Here is a 21493-nt window from a genome sequence, read left to right as displayed (position 1 = left end):
AGACATTTAATTACATAGTGACTCAATTCTCATTTAATCCTTCCACAGGTAGCGGGGTCATTATTACACTACATTTTATCAGACGGACATCTCCCACACGAGACATTTAATTACATAGTGACTCAATTCTCATTTAATCCTTCAACAGGTAGCTGGGTCATTATTACACTACATTTTATCTGACGGACATCTCCCACACGAGACATTTCATTACATAGTGACTCAATTCTCATTTAATCCTTCAACAGGTAGCTGGGTCATTATTACACTACATTTTATCAGACGGACATCTCCCACACGAGACATTTCATTACATAGTGACTCAATTCTCATTTAATCCTTCAACAGGTAGCGGGGTCATTATTACACTACATTTTATCTGACGGACATCTCCCACACGAGACATTTCATTACATAGTGACTCAATTCTCATTTAATCCTTCAACAGGTAGCGGGGTCATTATTACACTACATTTTATCTGACGGACATCTCCCACACGAGACATTTCATTACATAGTGACTCAATTCTCATTTAATCCTTCAACAGGTAGCTGGGTCATTATTACACTACATTTTATCCGACGGACATCTCCCACACGAGACAGCCTATCCTTACCACAGTGACCCTCTAGGACTCTTAATTAACATAAGAAGTGGCCGATTTACTCTGACAAATATGCCAGACCACTATGTACACAAGATGATAGCTGCTATGATAAGCCCTGATGAAGAGAACAGGCCTGATGTTGGAAGCTGTTTGGACTTTTGCAGAAACTACCTTAAAGTACTAAGGTTAGTTATATGCAAAAGTCAGATGTTAAAGGTACAATATCTCTAACTTTGACTATTTCTGTACTTTTTGTTCAACCCATCTCCCACACGAGACATTTCATTACATAGTGACTCAATTCTTATTTAATCCTTCAACAGGTAGCTGGGTCATTATTACACTACATTTTATCAGACGGACATCTCCCACACGAGACATTTAATTACATAGTGACTCAATTCTCATTAATCCTTCAACAGGTAGCGGGGTCATTATTACACTACATTTTATCTGACGGACATCTCCCACACAAGACATTTCATTACATAGTGACTCAATTCTCATTTAATCCTTCAACAGGTAGCGGGGTCATTATTTCACTACATTTTATCTGACGGACATCTCCCACACGAGACATTTAATTACATAGTGACTCAATTCTCATTTATCCTTCAACAGGTAGCGAGGTCATTATTACACTACATTTCATCAGACGGATATCTCCCACACGAGACATTTCATTACATAGTGACTCAATTCTTATTTAATCCCCCAACAGGAAGCTGGGTCATTATTACACTACATTTTATCCGACGGACATCTCCCACACGAGACAGCCTATCCTTACCACAGTGACCCTCTAGGACTCTTAATTAACATAAGACGTGGCTGATTTACTCTGACAAATATGCCAGACCACTATGTACACAAGATGATAGCTGCCATGATAAGCCCTGATGAAGAGAACAGGCCTGATGTTGGAAGCTGTTTGGACTTTTGCAGAACTACCTTAAAGTACTAAGGTTAGTTATATGCAAAAGTCAGATGTTAAAGGTACAATATCTCTAACTTTGACTATTTCTGTACTTTTTGTTCAACCCCATCTCCCACACGAGACATTTCATTACATAGTGACTCAATTCTTATTTAATCCTTCAACAGGTAGCTGGGTCATTATTACACTACATTTTATCAGACGGACATCTCCCACACGAGACATTTCATTACATAGTGACTCAATTCTCATTTAATCCTTCAACAGGTAGCTGGGTCATTATTACACTACATTTTATCTGACGGACATCTCCCACACGAGACATTTAATTACATAGTGACTCAATTCTCATTTAATCCTTCAACAGGTAGCTGGGTCATTATTACACTACATTTTATCAGACGGACATCTCCCACACGAGACATTTAATTACATAGTGACTCAATTCTCATTTAATCCTTCAACAGGTAGCTGGGTCATTATTACACTACATTTTATCTGACGGACATCTCCCACACGAGACATTTCATTACATAGTGACTCAATTCTCATTTAATCCTTCAACAGGTAGCTGGGTCATTATTACACTACATTTTATCTGACGGACATCTCCCACACGAGACATTTCATTACATAGTGACTCAATTCTCATTTAATCCTTCAACAGGTAGCGGGGTCATTATTACACTACATTTTATCTGACGGACATCTCCCACACGAGACATTTCATTACATAGTGACTCAATTCTTATTTAATCCTTCAACAGGTAGCTGGGTCATTATTACAATACATTTTAACAGACGGACATCTCCCACACGAGACATTTAATTACATAGTGACTCAATTCTCATTTAATCCTTCAACAGGTAGCTGGGTCATTATTACACTACATTTATCTGACGGACATCTCCCACACGAGACATTTCATTACATAGTGACTCAATTCTTATTAATCCCCCAACAGGAAGCTGGGTCATTAGTACACTACATTTTATCCGACGGACATCTCCCACACGAGACAGCCTATCCTTACCACAGTGACCCTCTAGGACTCTTAATTAACATAAGAAGTGGCCGATTTACTCTGACAAATATGCCAGACCACTATGTACACAAGATGATAGCTGCTATGATAAGCCCTGATGAAGAGAACAGGCCTGATGTTGGAAGCTGTTTGGACTTTTGCAGAAACTACTTAAAGTACTAAGGTTAGTTATATGCAAAAGTCAGATGTTAAAGGTACAATATCTCTAACTTTGACTATTTCTGTACTTTTTGTTCAACCCATCTCCCACACGAGACATTTCATTACATAGTGACTCAATTCTCATTTAATCCTTCAACAGGTAGCCGGGTCATTATTACACTACATTTTATCAGACGGACATCTCCCACATGAGACATTTCATTACATAGTGACTCAATTCTCATTTAATCCTTCAACAGGTAGCTGGGTCATTATTACACTACATTTTATCTGACGGACATCTCCCACACGAGACATTTAATTACATAGTGACTCAATTCTCATTTAATCCTTCAACAGGTAGCTGGGTCATTATTACACTACATTTTATCTGACGGACATCTCCCACACGAGACATTTAATTACATAGTGACTCAATTCTCATTTAATCCTTCAACAGGTAGCTGGGTCATTATTACACTACATTTTATCTGACGGACATCTCCCACACGAGACATTTCATTACATAGTGACTCAATTCTCATTTAATCCTTCAACAGGTAGCTGGGTAATTATTACACTACATTTTGTCTGACGGACATCTCCCACACGAGACATTTAATTACATAGTGACTCAATTCTCATTTAATCCTTCAACAGGTAGCGGGGTCATTATTTCACTACATTTTATCTGACGGACATCTCCCACACGAGACATTTCATTACATAGTGACTCAATTCTTATTTAATCCTTCAACAGGTAGCTGGGTCATTATTACAATACATTTTAACAGACGGACATCTCCCACACGAGACATTTAATTACATAGTGACTCAATTCTCATTTAATCCTTCAACAGGTAGCTGGGTCATTATTACACTACATTTTATCTGACCGACATCTCCCACACGAGACATTTCATTACATAGTGACTCAATTCTTATTTAATCCCCAAACAGGAAGCTGGGTCATTAGTACACTACATTTCATCCGACGGACATCTCCCACACGAGACAGCCTATCCTTACCACAGTGACCCTCTAGGACTCTTAATTAACATAAGAAGTGGCCGATTTACTCTGACAAATATGCCAGACCACTATGTACACAAGATGATAGCTGCCATGATAAGCCCTGATGAAGAGAACAGGCCTGATGTTGGAAGCTGTTTGGACTTTTGCAGAAACAACCTTAAAGTACTAGGTTAGTTATATGCAAAAGTCAGATGTTAAAGGTACAATATCTCTAACTTTGACTATTTCTGTATTTTTTGTTCAACCCCATCTCCCACACGAGACATTTCATTACATAGTGACTCAATTCTTATTTAATCCTTCAACAGGTAGCTGGGTCATTATTACACTACATTTTATCTGACGGACATCTCCCACACGAGACATTTCATTACATAGTGACTCAATTCTCATTTAATCCTTCAACAGGTAGCTGGGTCATTATTACACTACATTTTATCAGACGGACATCTCCCACACGAGACATTTAATTACATAGTGACTCAATTCTCATTTAATCCTTCAACAGGTAGCGGGGTCATTATTACACTACATTTTATCAGACGGACATCTCCCACACGAGACATTTCATTACATAGTGACTCAATTCTCATTTAATCCTTCAACAGGTAGCGGGGTCATTATTACACTACATTTTATCTGACGGACATCTCCCACACGAGACATTTCATTACATAGTGACTCAATTCTCATTTAATCCTTCAACAGGTAGCGGGGTCATTATTACACTACATTTTATCTGACGGACATCTCCCACACGAGACATTTAATTACATAGTGACTCAATTCTCATTTAATCCTTCAACAGGTAGCTGGGTCATTATTACACTACATTTTATCTGACGGACATCTCCCACATGAGACAGCCTATCCTTACCACAGTGACCCTCTAGGACTCTTAATTAACATAAGAAGTGGCCGATTTACTCTGACAAATATGCCAGACCACTATGTACACAAGATGATAGCTGCTATGATAAGCCCTGATGAAGAGAACAGGCCTGATGTTGGAAGCTGTTTGGACTTTTGCAGAAACTACCTTAAAGTACTAAGGTTAGTTATATGCAAAAGTCAGATGTTAAAGGTACAATATCTCTAACTTTGACTATTTCTGTACTTTTTGTTCAACCCCATCTCCCACACGAGACATTTCATTACATAGTGACTCAATTCTTATTTAATCCTTCAACAGGTAGCTGGGTCATTATTACACTACATTTTATCAGACGGACATCTCCCACACGAGACATTTCATTACATAGTGACTCAATTCTTATTTAATCCTTCAACAGGTAGCTGGGTCATTATTACACTACATTTTATCTGACGGACATCTCCCACACGAGACATTTAATTACATAGTGACTCAATTCTCATTGAATCCTTCAACAGGTAGCTGGGTCATTATTACACTACATTTTATCTGACGGACATTTCCCACACGAGACATTTAATTACATAGTGACTCAATTCTCATTTAATCCTTCAACAGGTAGCTGGGTCATTATTACACTACATTTTATCTGACGGACATCTCCCACACGAGACATTTCATTACATAGTGACTCAATTCTCATTTAATCCTTTGACAGGTAGCTGGGTCATTATTACACTACATTTTATCTGACGGACATCTCCCACACGAGACATTTCATTACATAGTGACTCAATTCTCATTTAATCCTTCAACAGGTAGCGGGGTCATTATTTCACTACATTTTATCTGACGGACATCTCCCACACGAGACATTTCATTACATAGTGACTCAATTCTTATTTAATCCTTCAACAGGTAGCTGGGTCATTATTACAATACATTTTAACAGACGGACATCTCCCACACGAGACATTTAATTACATAGTGACTCAATTCTCATTTAATCCTTCAACAGGTAGCTGGGTCATTATTACACTACATTTTATCTGACGGACATCTCCCACACGAGACATTTCATTACATAGTGACTCAATTCTTATTTAATCCCCCAACAGGAAGCTGGGTCATTAGTACACTACATTTTATCCGACGGACATCTCCCACACGAGACAGCCTATCCTTACCACAGTGACCCTCTAGGACTCTTAATTAACATAAGAAGTGGCCGATTTACTCTGACAAATATGCCAGACCACTATGTACACAAGATGATAGCTGCTATGATAAGCCCTGATGAAGAGAACAGGCCTGATGTTGGAAGCTGTTTGGACTTTTGCAGAAACTACCTTAAAGTACTAAGGTTAGTTATATGCAAAAGTCAGATGTTAAAGGTACAATATCTCTAACTATTCTGTACTTTTTGTTCAACCCCATCTCCCACACGAGACATTTCATTACATAGTGACTCAATTCTTATTTAATCCTTCAACAGGTAGCCGGGTCATTATTACACTACATTTTATCAGACGGACATCTCCCACATGAGACATTTCATTACATAGTGACTCAATTCTCATTTAATCCTTCAACAGGTAGCTGGGTCATTATTACACTACATTTTATCTGACGGACATCTCCCACACGAGACATTTAATTACATAGTGACTCAATTCTCATTTAATCCTTCAACAGGTAGCTGGGTCATTATTACACTACATTTTATCTGACGGACATCTCCCACACGAGACATTTAATTACATAGTGACTCAATTCTCATTTAATCCTTCAACAGGTAGCTGGGTCATTATTACACTACATTTTATCTGACGGACATCTCCCACACGAGACATTTAATTACATAGTGACTCAATTCTCATTTAATCCTTCAACAGGTAGCGGGGTCATTATTACACTACATTTTATCTGACGGACATCTCCCACACAAGACATTTCATTACATAGTGACTCAATTCTCATTTAATCCTTCAACAGGTAGCGGGGTCATTATTTCACATTTTATCTGACGGACATCTCCCACACGAGACATTTAATTACATAGTGACTCAATTCTCATTTAATCCTTCAACAGGTAGCGAGGTCATTATTACACTACATTTCATCAGACGGATATCTCCCACACGAGACATTTCATTACATAGTGACTCAATTCTTATTTAATCCCCAACAGGAAGCTGGGTCATTATTACACTACATTTTATCCGACGGACATCTCCCACACGAGACAGCCTATCCTTACCACAGTGACCCTCTAGGACTCTTAATTAACATAAGACGTGGCTGATTTACTCTGACAAATATGCCAGACCACTATGTACACAAGATGATAGCTGCCATGATAAGCCCTGATGAAGAGAACAGGCCTGATGTTGGAAGCTGTTTGGACTTTTGCAGAAACTACCTTAAAGTACTAAGGTTAGTTATATGCAAAAGTCAGATGTTAAAGGTACAATATCTCTAACTTTGACTATTTCTGTACTTTTTGTTCAACCCCATCTCCCACACGAGACATTTCATTACATAGTGACTCAATTCTTATTTAATCCTTCAACAGGTAGCGGGGTCATTATTACACTACATTTTATCAGACGGACATCTCCCACACGAGACATTTCATTACATAGTGACTCAATTCTTATTTAATCCTTCAACAGGTAGCTGGGTCATTATTACACTACATTTTATCTGACGGACATCTCCCACACGAGACATTTAATTACATAGTGACTCAATTCTCATTGAATCTTCAACAGGTAGCTGGGTCATTATTACACTACATTTTATCTGACGGACATTTCCCACACGAGCCATTTAATTACATAGTGACTCAATTCTCATTTAATCCTTCAACAGGTAGCTGGGTCATTATTACACTACATTTTATCTGACGGACATCTCCCACACGAGACATTTCATTACATAGTGACTCAATTCTCATTTAATCCTTTGACAGGTAGCTGGGTCATTATTACACTACATTTTATCTGACGGACATCTCCCACACGAGACATTTCATTACATAGTGACTCAATTCTCATTTAATCCTTCAACAGGTAGCGGGGTCATTATTTCACTACATTTTATCTGACGGACATCTCCCACACGAGACATTTCATTACATAGTGACTCAATTCTTATTTAATCCTTCAAACAGGTAGCTGGGTCATTATTACAATACATTTTAACAGACGGACATCTCCCACACGAGACATTTAATACATAGTGACTCAATTCTCATTTAATCCTTCAACAGGTAGCTGGGTCATTATTACACTACATTTATCTGACGGACATCTCCCACACGAGACATTTCATTACATAGTGACTCAATTCTTATTTAATCCCCCAACAGGAAGCTGGGTCATTAGTACACTACATTTTATCCGACGGACATCTCCCACACGAGACAGCCTATCCTTACCACAGTGACCCTCTAGGACTCTTAATTAACATAAGAAGTGGCCGATTTACTCTGACAAATATGCCAGACCACTATGTACACAAGATGATAGCTGCTATGATAAGCCCTGATGAAGAGAACAGGCCTGATGTTGGAAGCTGTTTGGACTTTTGCAGAAACTACCTTAAAGTACTAAGGTTAGTTATATGCAAAAGTCAGATGTTAAAGGTACAATATCTCTAACTTTGACTATTTCTGTACTTTTTGTTCAACCCCATCTCCCACACGAGACATTTCATTACATAGTGACTCAATTCTCATTTAATCCTTCAACAGGTAGCTGGGTCATTATTACACTACATTTTATCTGACGGACATCTCCCACATGAGACAGCCTATCCTTACCACAGTGACCCTCTAGGACTCTTAATTAACATAAGAAGTGGCCGATTTACTCTGACAAATATGCCAGACCACTATGTACACAAGATGATAGCTGCCATGATAAGCCCTGATGAAGAGAACAGGCCTGATGTTGGAAGCTGTTTGGACTTTTGCAGAAACAACCTTAAAGTACTAGGTTAGTTATATGCAAAAGTCAGATGTTAAAGGTACAATATCTCTAACTTTGACTATTTCTGTATTTTTTGTTCAACCCCATCTCCCACACGAGACATTTCATTACATAGTGACTCGATTCTTATTTAATCCTTCAACAGGTAGCTGGGTCATTATTACACTACATTTTATCTGACGGACATCTCCCACACGAGACATTTCATTACATAGTGACTCAATTCTCATTTAATCCTTCAACAGGTAGCTGGGTCATTATTACACTACATTTTATCAGACGGACATCTCCCACACGAGACATTTAATTACATAGTGACTCAATTCTCATTTAATCCTTCAACAGGTAGCGGGGTCATTATTACACTACATTTTATCAGACGGACATCTCCCACACGAGACATTTCATTACATAGTGACTCAATTCTCATTTAATCCTTCAACAGGTAGCGGGGTCATTATTACACTACATTTTATCTGACGGACATCTCCCACACGAGACATTTCATTACATAGTGACTCAATTCTCATTTAATCCTTCAACAGGTAGCGGGGTCATTATTACACTACATTTTATCTGACGGACATCTCCCACACGAGACATTTCATTACATAGTGACTCAATTCTCATTTAATCCTTCAACAGGTAGCTGGGTCATTATTACACTACATTTTATCTGACGGACATCTCCCACACGAGACAGCCTATCCTTACCACAGTGACCCTCTAGGACTCTTAATTAACATAAGAAGTGGCCGATTTACTCTGACAAATATGCCAGACCACTATGTCACTATGTACACAAGATGATAGCTGCTATGATAAGCCCTGATGAAGAGAACAGGCCTGATGTTGGAAGCTGTTTGGACTTTTGCAGAAACTACCTTAAAGTACTAAGGTTAGTTATATGCAAAAGTCAGATGTTAAAGGTACAATATCTCTAACTTTGACTATTTCTGTACTTTTTGTTCAACCCCATCTCCCACACGAGACATTTCATTACATAGTGACTCAATTCTTATTTAATCCTTCAACAGGTAGCTGGGTCATTATTACACTACATTTTATCAGACGGACATCTCCCACACGAGACATTTCATTACATAGTGACTCAATTCTCATTTAATCCTTCAACAGGTAGCTGGGTCATTATTACACTACATTTTATCAGACGGACATCTCCCACACGAGACATTTAATTACATAGTGACTCAATTCTCATTTAATCCTTCAACAGGTAGCTGGGTCATTATTACACTACATTTTATCAGACGGACATTTCCCACACGAGACATTTAATTACATAGTGACTCAATTCTCATTTAATCCTTCAACAGGTAGCTGGGTCATTATTACACTACATTTTATCTGACGGACATCTCCCACACGAGACATTTCATTACATAGTGACTCAATTCTCATTTAATCCTTAAACAGGTAGCAGGGTCATTATTACACTACATTTTATCTGACGGACATCTCCCACACGAGACATTTCATTACATAGTGACTCAATTCTCATTTAATCCTTCAACAGGTAGCGGGGTCATTATTACACTACATTTTATCAGACGGACATCTCCCACACGAGACATTTCATTACATAGTGACTCAATTCTCATTTAATCCTTCAACTGGTAGCGGGGTCATTATTACAATACATTTTATCAGACGGACATCTCCCACACGAGACATTTAATTACATAGTGACTCAATTCTCATTTAATCCTTCAACAGGTAGCTGGGTCATTATTACACTACATTTTATCTGACGGACATCTCCCACACGAGACATTTCATTACATAGTGACTCAATTCTTATTTAATCCCCCAACAGGAAGCTGGGTCATTAGTACACTACATTTTATCCGACGGACATCTCCCACACGAGACAGCCTATCCTTACCACAGTGACCCTCTAGGACTCTTAATTAACATAAGAAGTGGCCGATTTACTCTGACAAATATGCCAGACCACTATGTACACAAGATGATAGCTGCTATGTAAGCCCTGATGAAGAGAACAGGCCTGATGTTGGAAGCTGTTTGGACTTTTGCAGAAACTACCTTAAAGTACTAAGGTTAGTTATATGCAAAAGTCAGATGTTAAAGGTACAATATCTCTAACTATTTCTGTACTTTTTGTTCAACCCCATCTCCCACACGAGACATTTCATTACATAGTGACTCAATTCTTATTTAATCCTTCAACAGGTAGCTGGGTCATTATTACACTACATTTTATCTGACGGACATCTCCCACATGAGACATTTCATTACATAGTGACTCAATTCTTATTTAATCCTTCAACAGGTAGCTGGGTCATTATTACACTACATTTTATCTGACGGACATCTCCCACACGAGACATTTAATACATAGTGACTCAATTCTCATTTAATCCTTCAACAGGTAGCTGGGTCATTATTACACTACATTTTATCTGACGGACATCTCCCACACGAGACATTTAATTACATAGTGACTCAATTCTCATTTAATCCTTCAACAGGTAGCTGGGTCATTATTACACTACATTTTATCTGACGGACATCTCCCACACGAGACATTTCATTACATAGTGACTCAATTCTCATTTAATCCTTCAACAGGTAGCGGGGTCATTATTACACTACATTTTATCTGACGGACATCTCCCACACAAGACATTTCATTACATAGTGACTCAATTCTCATTTAATCCTTCAACAGGTAGCGGGGTCATTATTACACTACATTTTATCTGACGGACATCTCCCACACGAGACATTTCATTACATAGTGACTCAATTCTCATTTAATCCTTCAACAGGTAGCGAGGTCATTATTACACTACATTTCATCAGACGGATATCTCCCACACGAGACATTTCATTACATAGTGACTCAATTCTTATTTAATCCCCCAACAGGAAGCTGGGTCATTATTACACTACATTTTATCCGACGGACATCTCCCACACGAGACAGCCTATCCTTACCACAGTGACCCTCTAGGACTCTTAATTAACATAAGACGTGGCTGATTTACTCTGACAAATATGCCAGACCACTATGTACACAAGATGATAGCTGCCATGATAAGCCCTGATGAAGAGAACAGGCCTGATGTTGGAAGCTGTTTGGACTTTTGCAGAAACTACCTTAAAGTACTAAGGTTAGTTATATGCAAAAGTCAGATGTTAAAGGTACAATATCTCTAACTTTGACTATTTCTGTACTTTTTGTTCAACCCCATCTCCCACACGAGACATTTCATTACATAGTGACTCAATTCTTATTTAATCCTTCAACAGGTAGCTGGGTCATTATTACACTACATTTTATCAGACGGACATCTCCCACACGAGACATTTCATTACATAGTGACTCGATTCTTATTTAATCCTTCAACAGGTAGCTGGGTCATTATTACACTACATTTATCTGACGGACATCTCCCACACGAGACATTTAATTACATAGTGACTCAATTCTCATTGAATCCTTCAACAGGTAGCTGGGTCATTATTACACTACATTTTATCTGACGGACATTTCCCACACGAGACATTTAATTACATAGTGACTCAATTCTCATTTAATCCTTCAACAGGTAGCTGGGTCATTATTACACTACATTTTATCTGACGGACATCTCCCACACGAGACATTTCATTACATAGTGACTCAATTCTCATTTAATCCTTCAACAGGTAGCTGGGTCATTATTACACTACATTTTATCTGACGGACATCTCCCACACGAGACATTTCATTACATAGTGACTCAATTCTCATTTAATCCTTCAACAGGTAGCGGGGTCATTATTTCACTACATTTTATCTGACGGACATCTCCCACACGAGACATTTCATTACATAGTGACTCAATTCTTATTTAATCCTTCAACAGGTAGCTGGGTCATTATTACAATACATTTTAACAGACGGACATCTCCCACACGAGACATTTAATTACATAGTGACTCATTCTCATTTAATCCTTCAACAGGTAGCTGGGTCATTATTACACTACATTTTATCTGACGGACATCTCCCACACGAGACATTTCATTACATAGTGACTCAATTCTTATTTAATCCCCAACAGGAAGCTGGGTCATTAGTACACTACATTTTATCCGACGGACATCTCCCACACGAGACAGCCTATCCTTACCACAGTGACCCTCTAGGACTCTTAATTAACATAAGAAGTGGCCGATTTACTCTGACAAATATGCCAGACCACTATGTACACAAGATGATAGCTGCTATGATAAGCCCTGATGAAGAGAACAGGCCTGATGTTGGAAGCTGTTTGGACTTTTGCAGAAACTACCTTAAAGTACTAAGGTTAGTTATATGCAAAAGTCAGATGTTAAAGGTACAATATCTCTAACTTTGACTATTTCTGTACTTTTTGTTCAACCCCATCTCCCACACGAGACATTTCATTACATAGTGACTCAATTCTTATTTAATCCTTCAACAGGTAGCTGGGTCATTATTACACTACATTTTATCTGACGGACATCTCCCACATGAGACATTTCATTACATAGTGACTCAATTCTTATTTAATCCTTCAACAGGTAGCTGGGTCATTATTACACTACATTTTATCTGACGGACATCTCCCACACGAGACATTTAATACATAGTGACTCAATTCTCATTTAATCCTTCAACAGGTAGCTGGGTCACTATTACACTACATTTTATCTGACGGACATCTCCCACACGAGACATTTAATTACATAGTGACTCAATTCTCATTTAATCCTTCAACAGGTAGCTGGGTCATTATTACACTACATTTTGTCTGACGGACATCTCCCACACGAGACATTTCATTACATAGTGACTCAATTCTCATTTAATCCTTCAACAGGTAGCGGGGTAATTATTACACTACATTTTATCTGACGGACATCTCCCACACGAGACATTTCATTACATAGTGACTCAATTCTCATTTAATCCTTCAACAGGTAGCGGGGTCATTATTTCACTACATTTTATCTGACGGACATCTCCCACACGAGACATTTCATTACATAGTGACTCAATTCTTATTTAATCCTTCAACAGGTAGCTGGGTCATTATTACAATACATTTTAACAGACGGACATCTCCCACACGAGACATTTAATTACATAGTGACTCAATTCTCATTTAATCCTTCAACAGGTAGCTGGGTCATTATTACACTACATTTTATCTGACCGACATCTCCCACACGAGACATTTCATTACATAGTGACTCAATTCTTATTTAATCCCCAAACAGGAAGCTGGGTCATTAGTACACTACATTTCATCCGACGGACATCTCCCACACGAGACAGCCTATCCTTACCACAGTGACCCTCTAGGACTCTTAATTAACATAAGAAGTGGCCGATTTACTCTGACAAATATGCCAGACCACTATGTACACAAGATGATAGCTGCCATGATAAGCCCTGATGAAGAGAACAGGCCTGATGTTGGAAGCTGTTTGGACTTTTGCAGAAACAACCTTAAAGTACTAGGTTAGTTATATGCAAAAGTCAGATGTTAAAGGTACAATATCTCTAACTTTGACTATTTCTGTATTTTTTGTTCAACCCCATCTCCCACACGAGACATTTCATTACATAGTGACTCAATTCTCATTTAATCCTTCAACAGGTAGCTGGGTCATTATTACACTACATTTTATCTGACGGACATCTCCCATACAAGACATTTCATTACATAGTAACTCAATTCTCATTTAATCCTTCAACAGGTAGCTGGGTCATTATTACACTACATTTTATCAGACGGACATCTCCCACACGAGACATTTCATTACATAGTGACTCAATTCTCATTTAATCCTTCAACAGGTAGCGGGGTCATTATTACACTACATTTTATCAGACGGACATCTCCCACACGAGACATTTCATTACATAGTGACTCAATCTCATTTAATCCTTCAACAGGTAGCGGGGTCATTATTACACTACATTTTATCTGACGGACATCTCCCACACGAGACATTTCATTACATAGTGACTCAATTCTCATTTAATCCTTCAACAGGTAGCGGGGTCATTATTACACTACATTTTATCTGACGGACATCTCCCACACGAGACATTTCATTACATAGTGACTCAATTCTCATTTAATCCTTCAACAGGTAGCTGGGTCATTATTACACTACATTTTATCAGACGGACATCTCCCACACGAGACAGCCTATCCTTACCACAGTGACCCTCTAGGACTCTTAATTAACATAAGAAGTGGCCGATTTACTCTGACAAATATGCCAGACCACTATGTACACAAGATGATAGCTGCTATGATAAGCCCTGATGAAGAGAACAGGCCTGATGTTGGAAGCTGTTTGGACTTTTGCAGAAACTACCTTAAAGTACTAAGGTTAGTTATATGCAAAAGTCAGATGTTAAAGGTACAATATCTCTAACTTTGACTATTTCTGTACTTTTTGTTCAACCCCATCTCCCACACGAGACATTTCATTACATAGTGACTCAATTCTTATTTAATCCTTCAACAGGTAGCTGGGTCATTATTACACTACATTTTATCAGACGGACATCTCCCACACGAGACATTTCATTACATAGTGACTCGATTCTTATTTAATCCTTCAACAGGTAGCTGGGTCATTATTACACTACATTTTATCTGACGGACATCTCCCACACGAGACATTTAATTACATAGTGACTCAATTCTCATTGAATCCTTCAACAGGTAGCTGGGTCATTATTACACTACATTTTATCTGACGGACATTTCCCACACGAGACATTTAATTACATAGTGACTCAATTCTCATTTAATCCTTCAACAGGTAGCTGGGTCATTATTACACTACATTTTATCTGACGGACATCTCCCACACGAGACATTTCATTACATAGTGACTCAATTCTCATTTAATCCTTTGACAGGTAGCTGGGTCATTATTACACTACATTTTATCTGACGGACATCTCCCACACGAGACATTTCATTACATAGTGACTCAATTCTCATTTAATCCTTCAACAGGTAGCGGGGTCATTATTTCACTACATTTTATCTGACGGACATCTCCCACACGAGACATTTCATTACATAGTGACTCAATCTTATTTAATCCTTCAACAGGTAGCTGGGTCATTATTACAATACATTTTAACAGACGGACATCTCCCACACGAGACATTTAATTACATAGTGACTCAATTCTCATTTAATCCTTCAACAGGTAGCTGGGTCATTATTACACTACATTTTATCTGACGGACATCTCCCACACGAGACATTTCATTACATAGTGACTCAATTCTTATTTAATCCCCCAACAGGAAGCTGGGTCATTAGTACACTACATTTTATCCGACGGACATCTCCCACACGAGACAGCCTATCCTTACCACAGTGACCCTCTAGGACTCTTAATTAACATAAGAAGTGGCCGATTTACTCTGACAAATATGCCAGACCACTATGTACACAAGATGATAGCTGCTATGATAAGCCCTGATGAAGAGAACAGGCCTGATGTTGGAAGCTGTTTGGACTTTTGCAGAAACTACCTTAAAGTACTAAGGTTAGTTATATGCAAAAGTCAGATGTTAAAGGTACAATATCTCTAACTTTCTGTACTTTTTGTTCAACCCCATCTCCCACACGAGACATTTCATTACATAGTGACTCAATTCTTATTTAATCCTTCAACAGGTAGCTGGGTCATTATTACACTACATTTTATCTGACGGACATCTCCCACACGAGACATTCATTACATAGTGACTCAATTCTTATTTAATCCTTCAACAGGTAGCTGGGTCATTATTACACTACATTTATCTGACGGACATCTCCCACACGAGACATTTAATTACATAGTGACTCAATTCTCATTTAATCCTTCAACAGGTAGCTGGGTCACTTATTACACTACATTTTATCTGACGGACATCTCCCACACGAGACATTTCATTACATAGTGACTCAATTCTCATTTAATCCTTTGACAGGTAGCTGGGTCATTATTACACTACATTTTATCTGACGGACATCTCCCACACGAGACATTTAATTACATAGTGACTCAATTCTCATTTAATCCTTCAACAGGTAGCGGGTCATTATTACACTACATTTTATCTGACGGACATCTCCCACACGAGACATTTCATTACATAGTGACTCAATTCTCATTTATCCTTCAACAGGTAGCGGGGTCATTATTACACTACATTTTATCTGACGGACATCTCCCACACGAGACATTTCATTACATAGTGACTCAATTCTTATTTAATCCCCCAACAGGAAGCTGGGTCATTAGTACACTACATTTTATCCGACGGACATCTCCCACACGAGACAGCCTATCCTTACCACAGTGACCCTCTAGGACTCTTAATTAACATAAGAAGTGGCCGATTTACTCTGACAAATATGCCAGACCACTATGTACACAAGATGATAGCTGCTATGATAAGCCCTGATGAAGAGAACAGGCCTGATGTTGGAAGCTGTTTGGACTTTTGCAGAAACTACCTTAAAGTACTAAGGTTAGTTATATGCAAAAGTCAGATGTTAAAGGTACAATATCTCTAACTTTCTGTACTTTTTGTTCAACCCCATCTCCCACACGAGACATTTCATTACATAGTGACTCAATTCTTATTTAATCCTTCAACAGGTAGCTGGGTCATTATTACACTACATTTTATCTGACGGACATCTCCCACACGAGACATTTAATTACATAGTGACTCAATTCTCATTTAATCCTTCAACAGGTAGCTGGGTCACTATTACACTACATTTTATCTGACGGACATCTCCCACACGAGACATTTAATTACATAGTGACTCAATTCTCATTTAATCCTTCAACAGGTAGCTGGGTCATTATTTCACTACATTTTATCTGACGGACATCTCCCACACGAGACATTTCATTACATAGTGACTCAATTCTCATTTAATCCTTTGACAGGTAGCTGGGTAATTATTACACTACATTTTATCTGACGGACATCTCCCACACGAGACATTTAATTACATAGTGACTCAATTCTCATTTAATCCTTCAACAGGTAGCGGGGTCATTATTTCACTACATTTTATCTGACGACATCTCCCACACGAGACATTTCATTACATAGTGACTCAATTCTTATTTAATCCTTCAACAGGTAGCTGGGTCATTATTACAATACATTTTAACAGACGGACATCTCCCACACGAGACATTTAATTACATAGTGACTCAATTCTCATTTAATCCTTCAACAGGTAGCTGGGTCATTATTACACTACATTTTATCTGACCGACATCTCCCACACGAGACATTTCATTACATAGTGACTCAATTCTTATTTAATCCCCAAACAGGAAGCTGGGTCATTAGTACACTACATTTCATCCGACGGACATCTCCCACACGAGACAGCCTATCCTTACCACAGTGACCCTCTAGGACTCTTAATTAACATAAGAAGTGGCCGATTTACTCTGACAAATATGCCAGACCACTATGTACACAAGATGATAGCTGCTATGATAAGCCCTGATGAAGAGAACAGGCCTGATGTTGGAAGCTGTTTGGACTTTTGCAGAAAACTACCTTAAAGTACTAGGTTAGTTATATGCAAAAGTCAGATGTTAAAGGTACAATATCTCTAACTTTGACTATTTCTGTACTTTTTGTTCAACCCCATCTCCCACACGAGACATTTCATTACATAGTGACTCAATTCTTATTTAATCCTTCAACAGGTAGCTGGGTCATTATTACACACATTTTATCAGACGGACATCTCCCACACGAGACATTTAATTACATAGTGACTCAATTCTCATTTAATCCTTCAACAGGTAGCCGGGTCATTATTACACTACATTTTATCTGACGGACATCTCCCACACGAGACATTTAATTACATAGTGACTCAATTCTCATTTAATCCTTCAACAGGTAGCGGGGTCATTATTACACTACATTTTATCTGACGGACATCTCCCACACGAGACATTTCATTACATAGTGACTCAATTCTCATTTAATCCTTCAACAGGTAGCGGGTCATTATTACACTACATTTTATCTGACGGACATCTCCCACACAAGACATTTCATTACATAGTGACTCAATTCTCATTTAATCCTTCAACAGGTAGCGGGGTCATTATTACACTACATTTTATCTGACGGACATCTCCCACACGAGACATTTAATTACATAGTGACTCAATTCTCATTTAATCCTTCAACAGGTAGCGAGGTCATTATTACACTACATTTCATCAGACGGATATCTCCCACACGAGACATTTCATTACATAGTGACTCAATTCTTATTTAATCCCCCAACAGGAAGCTGGGTCATTATTACACTACATTTTATCCGACGGACATCTCCCACACGAGACAGCCTATCCTTACCACAGTGACCCTCTAGGACTCTTAATTAACATAAGACGTGGCTGATTTACTCTGACAAATATGCCAGACCACTATGTACACAAGATGATAGCTGCCATGATAAGCCCTGATGAAGAGAACAGGCCTGATGTTGGAAGCTGTTTGGACTTTTGCAGAAACTACCTTAAAGTACTAAGGTTAGTTATATGCAAAAGTCAGATGTTAAAGGTACAATATCTCTAACTTTGACTATTTCTGTACTTTTTGTTCAACCCCATCTCCCACACGAGACATTTCATTACATAGTGACTCAATTCTTATTTAATCCTTCAACAGGTAGCTGGGTCATTATTACAGTACATTTTATCTGACGGACATCTCCCACACGAGACATTTCATTACATAGTGACTCAATTCTTATTTAATCCTTCAACAGGTAGCGGGGTCATTATTACACTACATTTTATCTGACGGACATCTCCCACACGAGACATTTAATTACATAGTGACTCAATTCTCATTGAATCCTTCAACAGGTAGTCTGGGTCATATTACACTACATTTATCTGACGGACATTTCCCACACGAGACATTTAATTACATAGTGACTCAATTCTCATTAAATCCTTCAACAGGTAGCTGGGTCATTATTACACTACATTTTATCTGACGGACATCTCCCACACGAGACATTTCATTACATAGTGACTCAATTCTCATTTAATCCTTGACAGGTAGCTGGGTCATTATTACACTACATTTTATCTGACGGACATCTCCCACACGAGACATTTCATTACATAGTGACTCAATTCTCATTTAATCCTTCAACAGGTAGCGGGGTCATTATTCACTACATTTTATCTGACGGACATCTCCCACACGAGACATTTCATTACATAGTGACTCAATTCTTATTTAATCCTTCAACAGGTAGCTGGGTCATATTACAATACATTTTAACAGACGGACATCTCCCACACGAGACATTTAATTACATAGTGACTCAATTCTCATTTAATCCTTCAACAGGTAGCTGGGTCATTATTACACTACATTTTATCTGACGGACATCTCCCACACGAGACATTTCATTACATAGTGACTCAATTCTCATTTAATCCTTCAACAGGTAGCTGGGTCATTATTACACTACATTTTAACAGACGGACATCTCCCACACGAGACATTTATTACATAGTGACTCAATTCTCATTTAATCCTTCAACAGGTAGCTGGGTTATTATTACAGTACATTTTATCTGACGGACATCTCCCACACGAGACATTTCATTACATAGTGACTCAATTCTTATTTAATCCCCCAACAGGAAGCTGGGTCATTATTACACTACGTTTTATCTGACGGACATCTCCCACACGAGACAGCCTATCCTTACCACAGTGACCCTCTAGGACTCTTAATGAACATAAGAAGTGGCCGATTTACTCTGACAAATATGCCAGACCACTATGTACACAAGATGATAGCTGCCATGATAAGCCCTGATGAAGAGAACAGGCCTGATGTCGGAAGCTGTTTGGACTTTTGCAGAAACTACATTAAAGTACTAAAAGGTTAGTTATATGCAAAAGTCAGATGTTAAAGGTACAATATCTCTAACTTTGACTATTTCTGTACTTTTTGTTCAACCCCATCTCCCACACGAGACATTTCATTACATAGTGACTCAATTCTTATTTAATCCTTCAACAGGTAGCTGGGTCATTATTACAGTACATTTTATCTGACAGACATCTCCCACACGAGACATTTAATTACATAGTGACTCAATTCTCATTTAATCCGTCAACAGGTAGCCGGGTCATTATTACACTACATTTTATCTGACGGACATCTCCCACACGAGACATTTAATTACATAGTGACTCAATTCTCATTTAATCCTTCAACAGGTAGCGGGGTCATTATTTCACTACATTTTATCTGACGGACATCTCCCACATGAGACATTTCATTACATAGTGACTCAATTCTTATTTATCCTTCAACAGGTAGCTGGGTCATTATTACACTACATTTTAACAGACGGACATCTCCCACACGAGACATTTAATTACATAGTGACTCAATTCTCATTTAATCCTTCAACAGGTAGCTGGGTTATTATTACACTACATTTTATCTGACGGACATCTCCCACACGAGACATTTCATTACATAGTGACTCAATTCTTATTTAATCCCCCAACAGGAAGCTGGGTCATTATTACACTACGTTTTATCTGACGGACATCTCCCACACGAGACAGCCTATCCTTACCACAGTGACCCTCTAGGACTCTTAATGAACATAAGAAGTGGCCGATTTACTCTGACAAATATGCCAGACCACTATGTACACAAGATGATAGCTGCCATGATAAGCCCTGATGAAGAGAACAGGCCTGATGTCGGAAGCTGTTTGGACTTTTG

General features: G+C 38.5%; 1 long non-coding RNA gene across 1 annotated transcript; it reads left to right on the top strand.

Moving 5' to 3' along the window:
- The first annotated feature begins 19009 nt into the window (after nucleotides 1–19009).
- LOC139126432 (uncharacterized) lies at nucleotides 19010–21492 on the top strand. Its single transcript, XR_011550570.1, has 3 exons — nucleotides 19010–19253; nucleotides 20388–20634; nucleotides 21273–21492. It is a non-coding gene; the product is annotated as an uncharacterized lncRNA (long non-coding RNA).
- Nucleotide 21493: the final 1 nt, after the last annotated feature.

Source organism: Ptychodera flava, assembly GCF_041260155.1.
Source record: "Ptychodera flava strain L36383 chromosome 3 unlocalized genomic scaffold, AS_Pfla_20210202 Scaffold_27__1_contigs__length_13241970_pilon, whole genome shotgun sequence".
Taxonomy (NCBI): Eukaryota; Metazoa; Hemichordata; class Enteropneusta; family Ptychoderidae; genus Ptychodera; species Ptychodera flava.
Note: the sequence above shows the minus strand (reverse complement) of the source record. Positions and strands in the feature narration are given on the sequence as shown.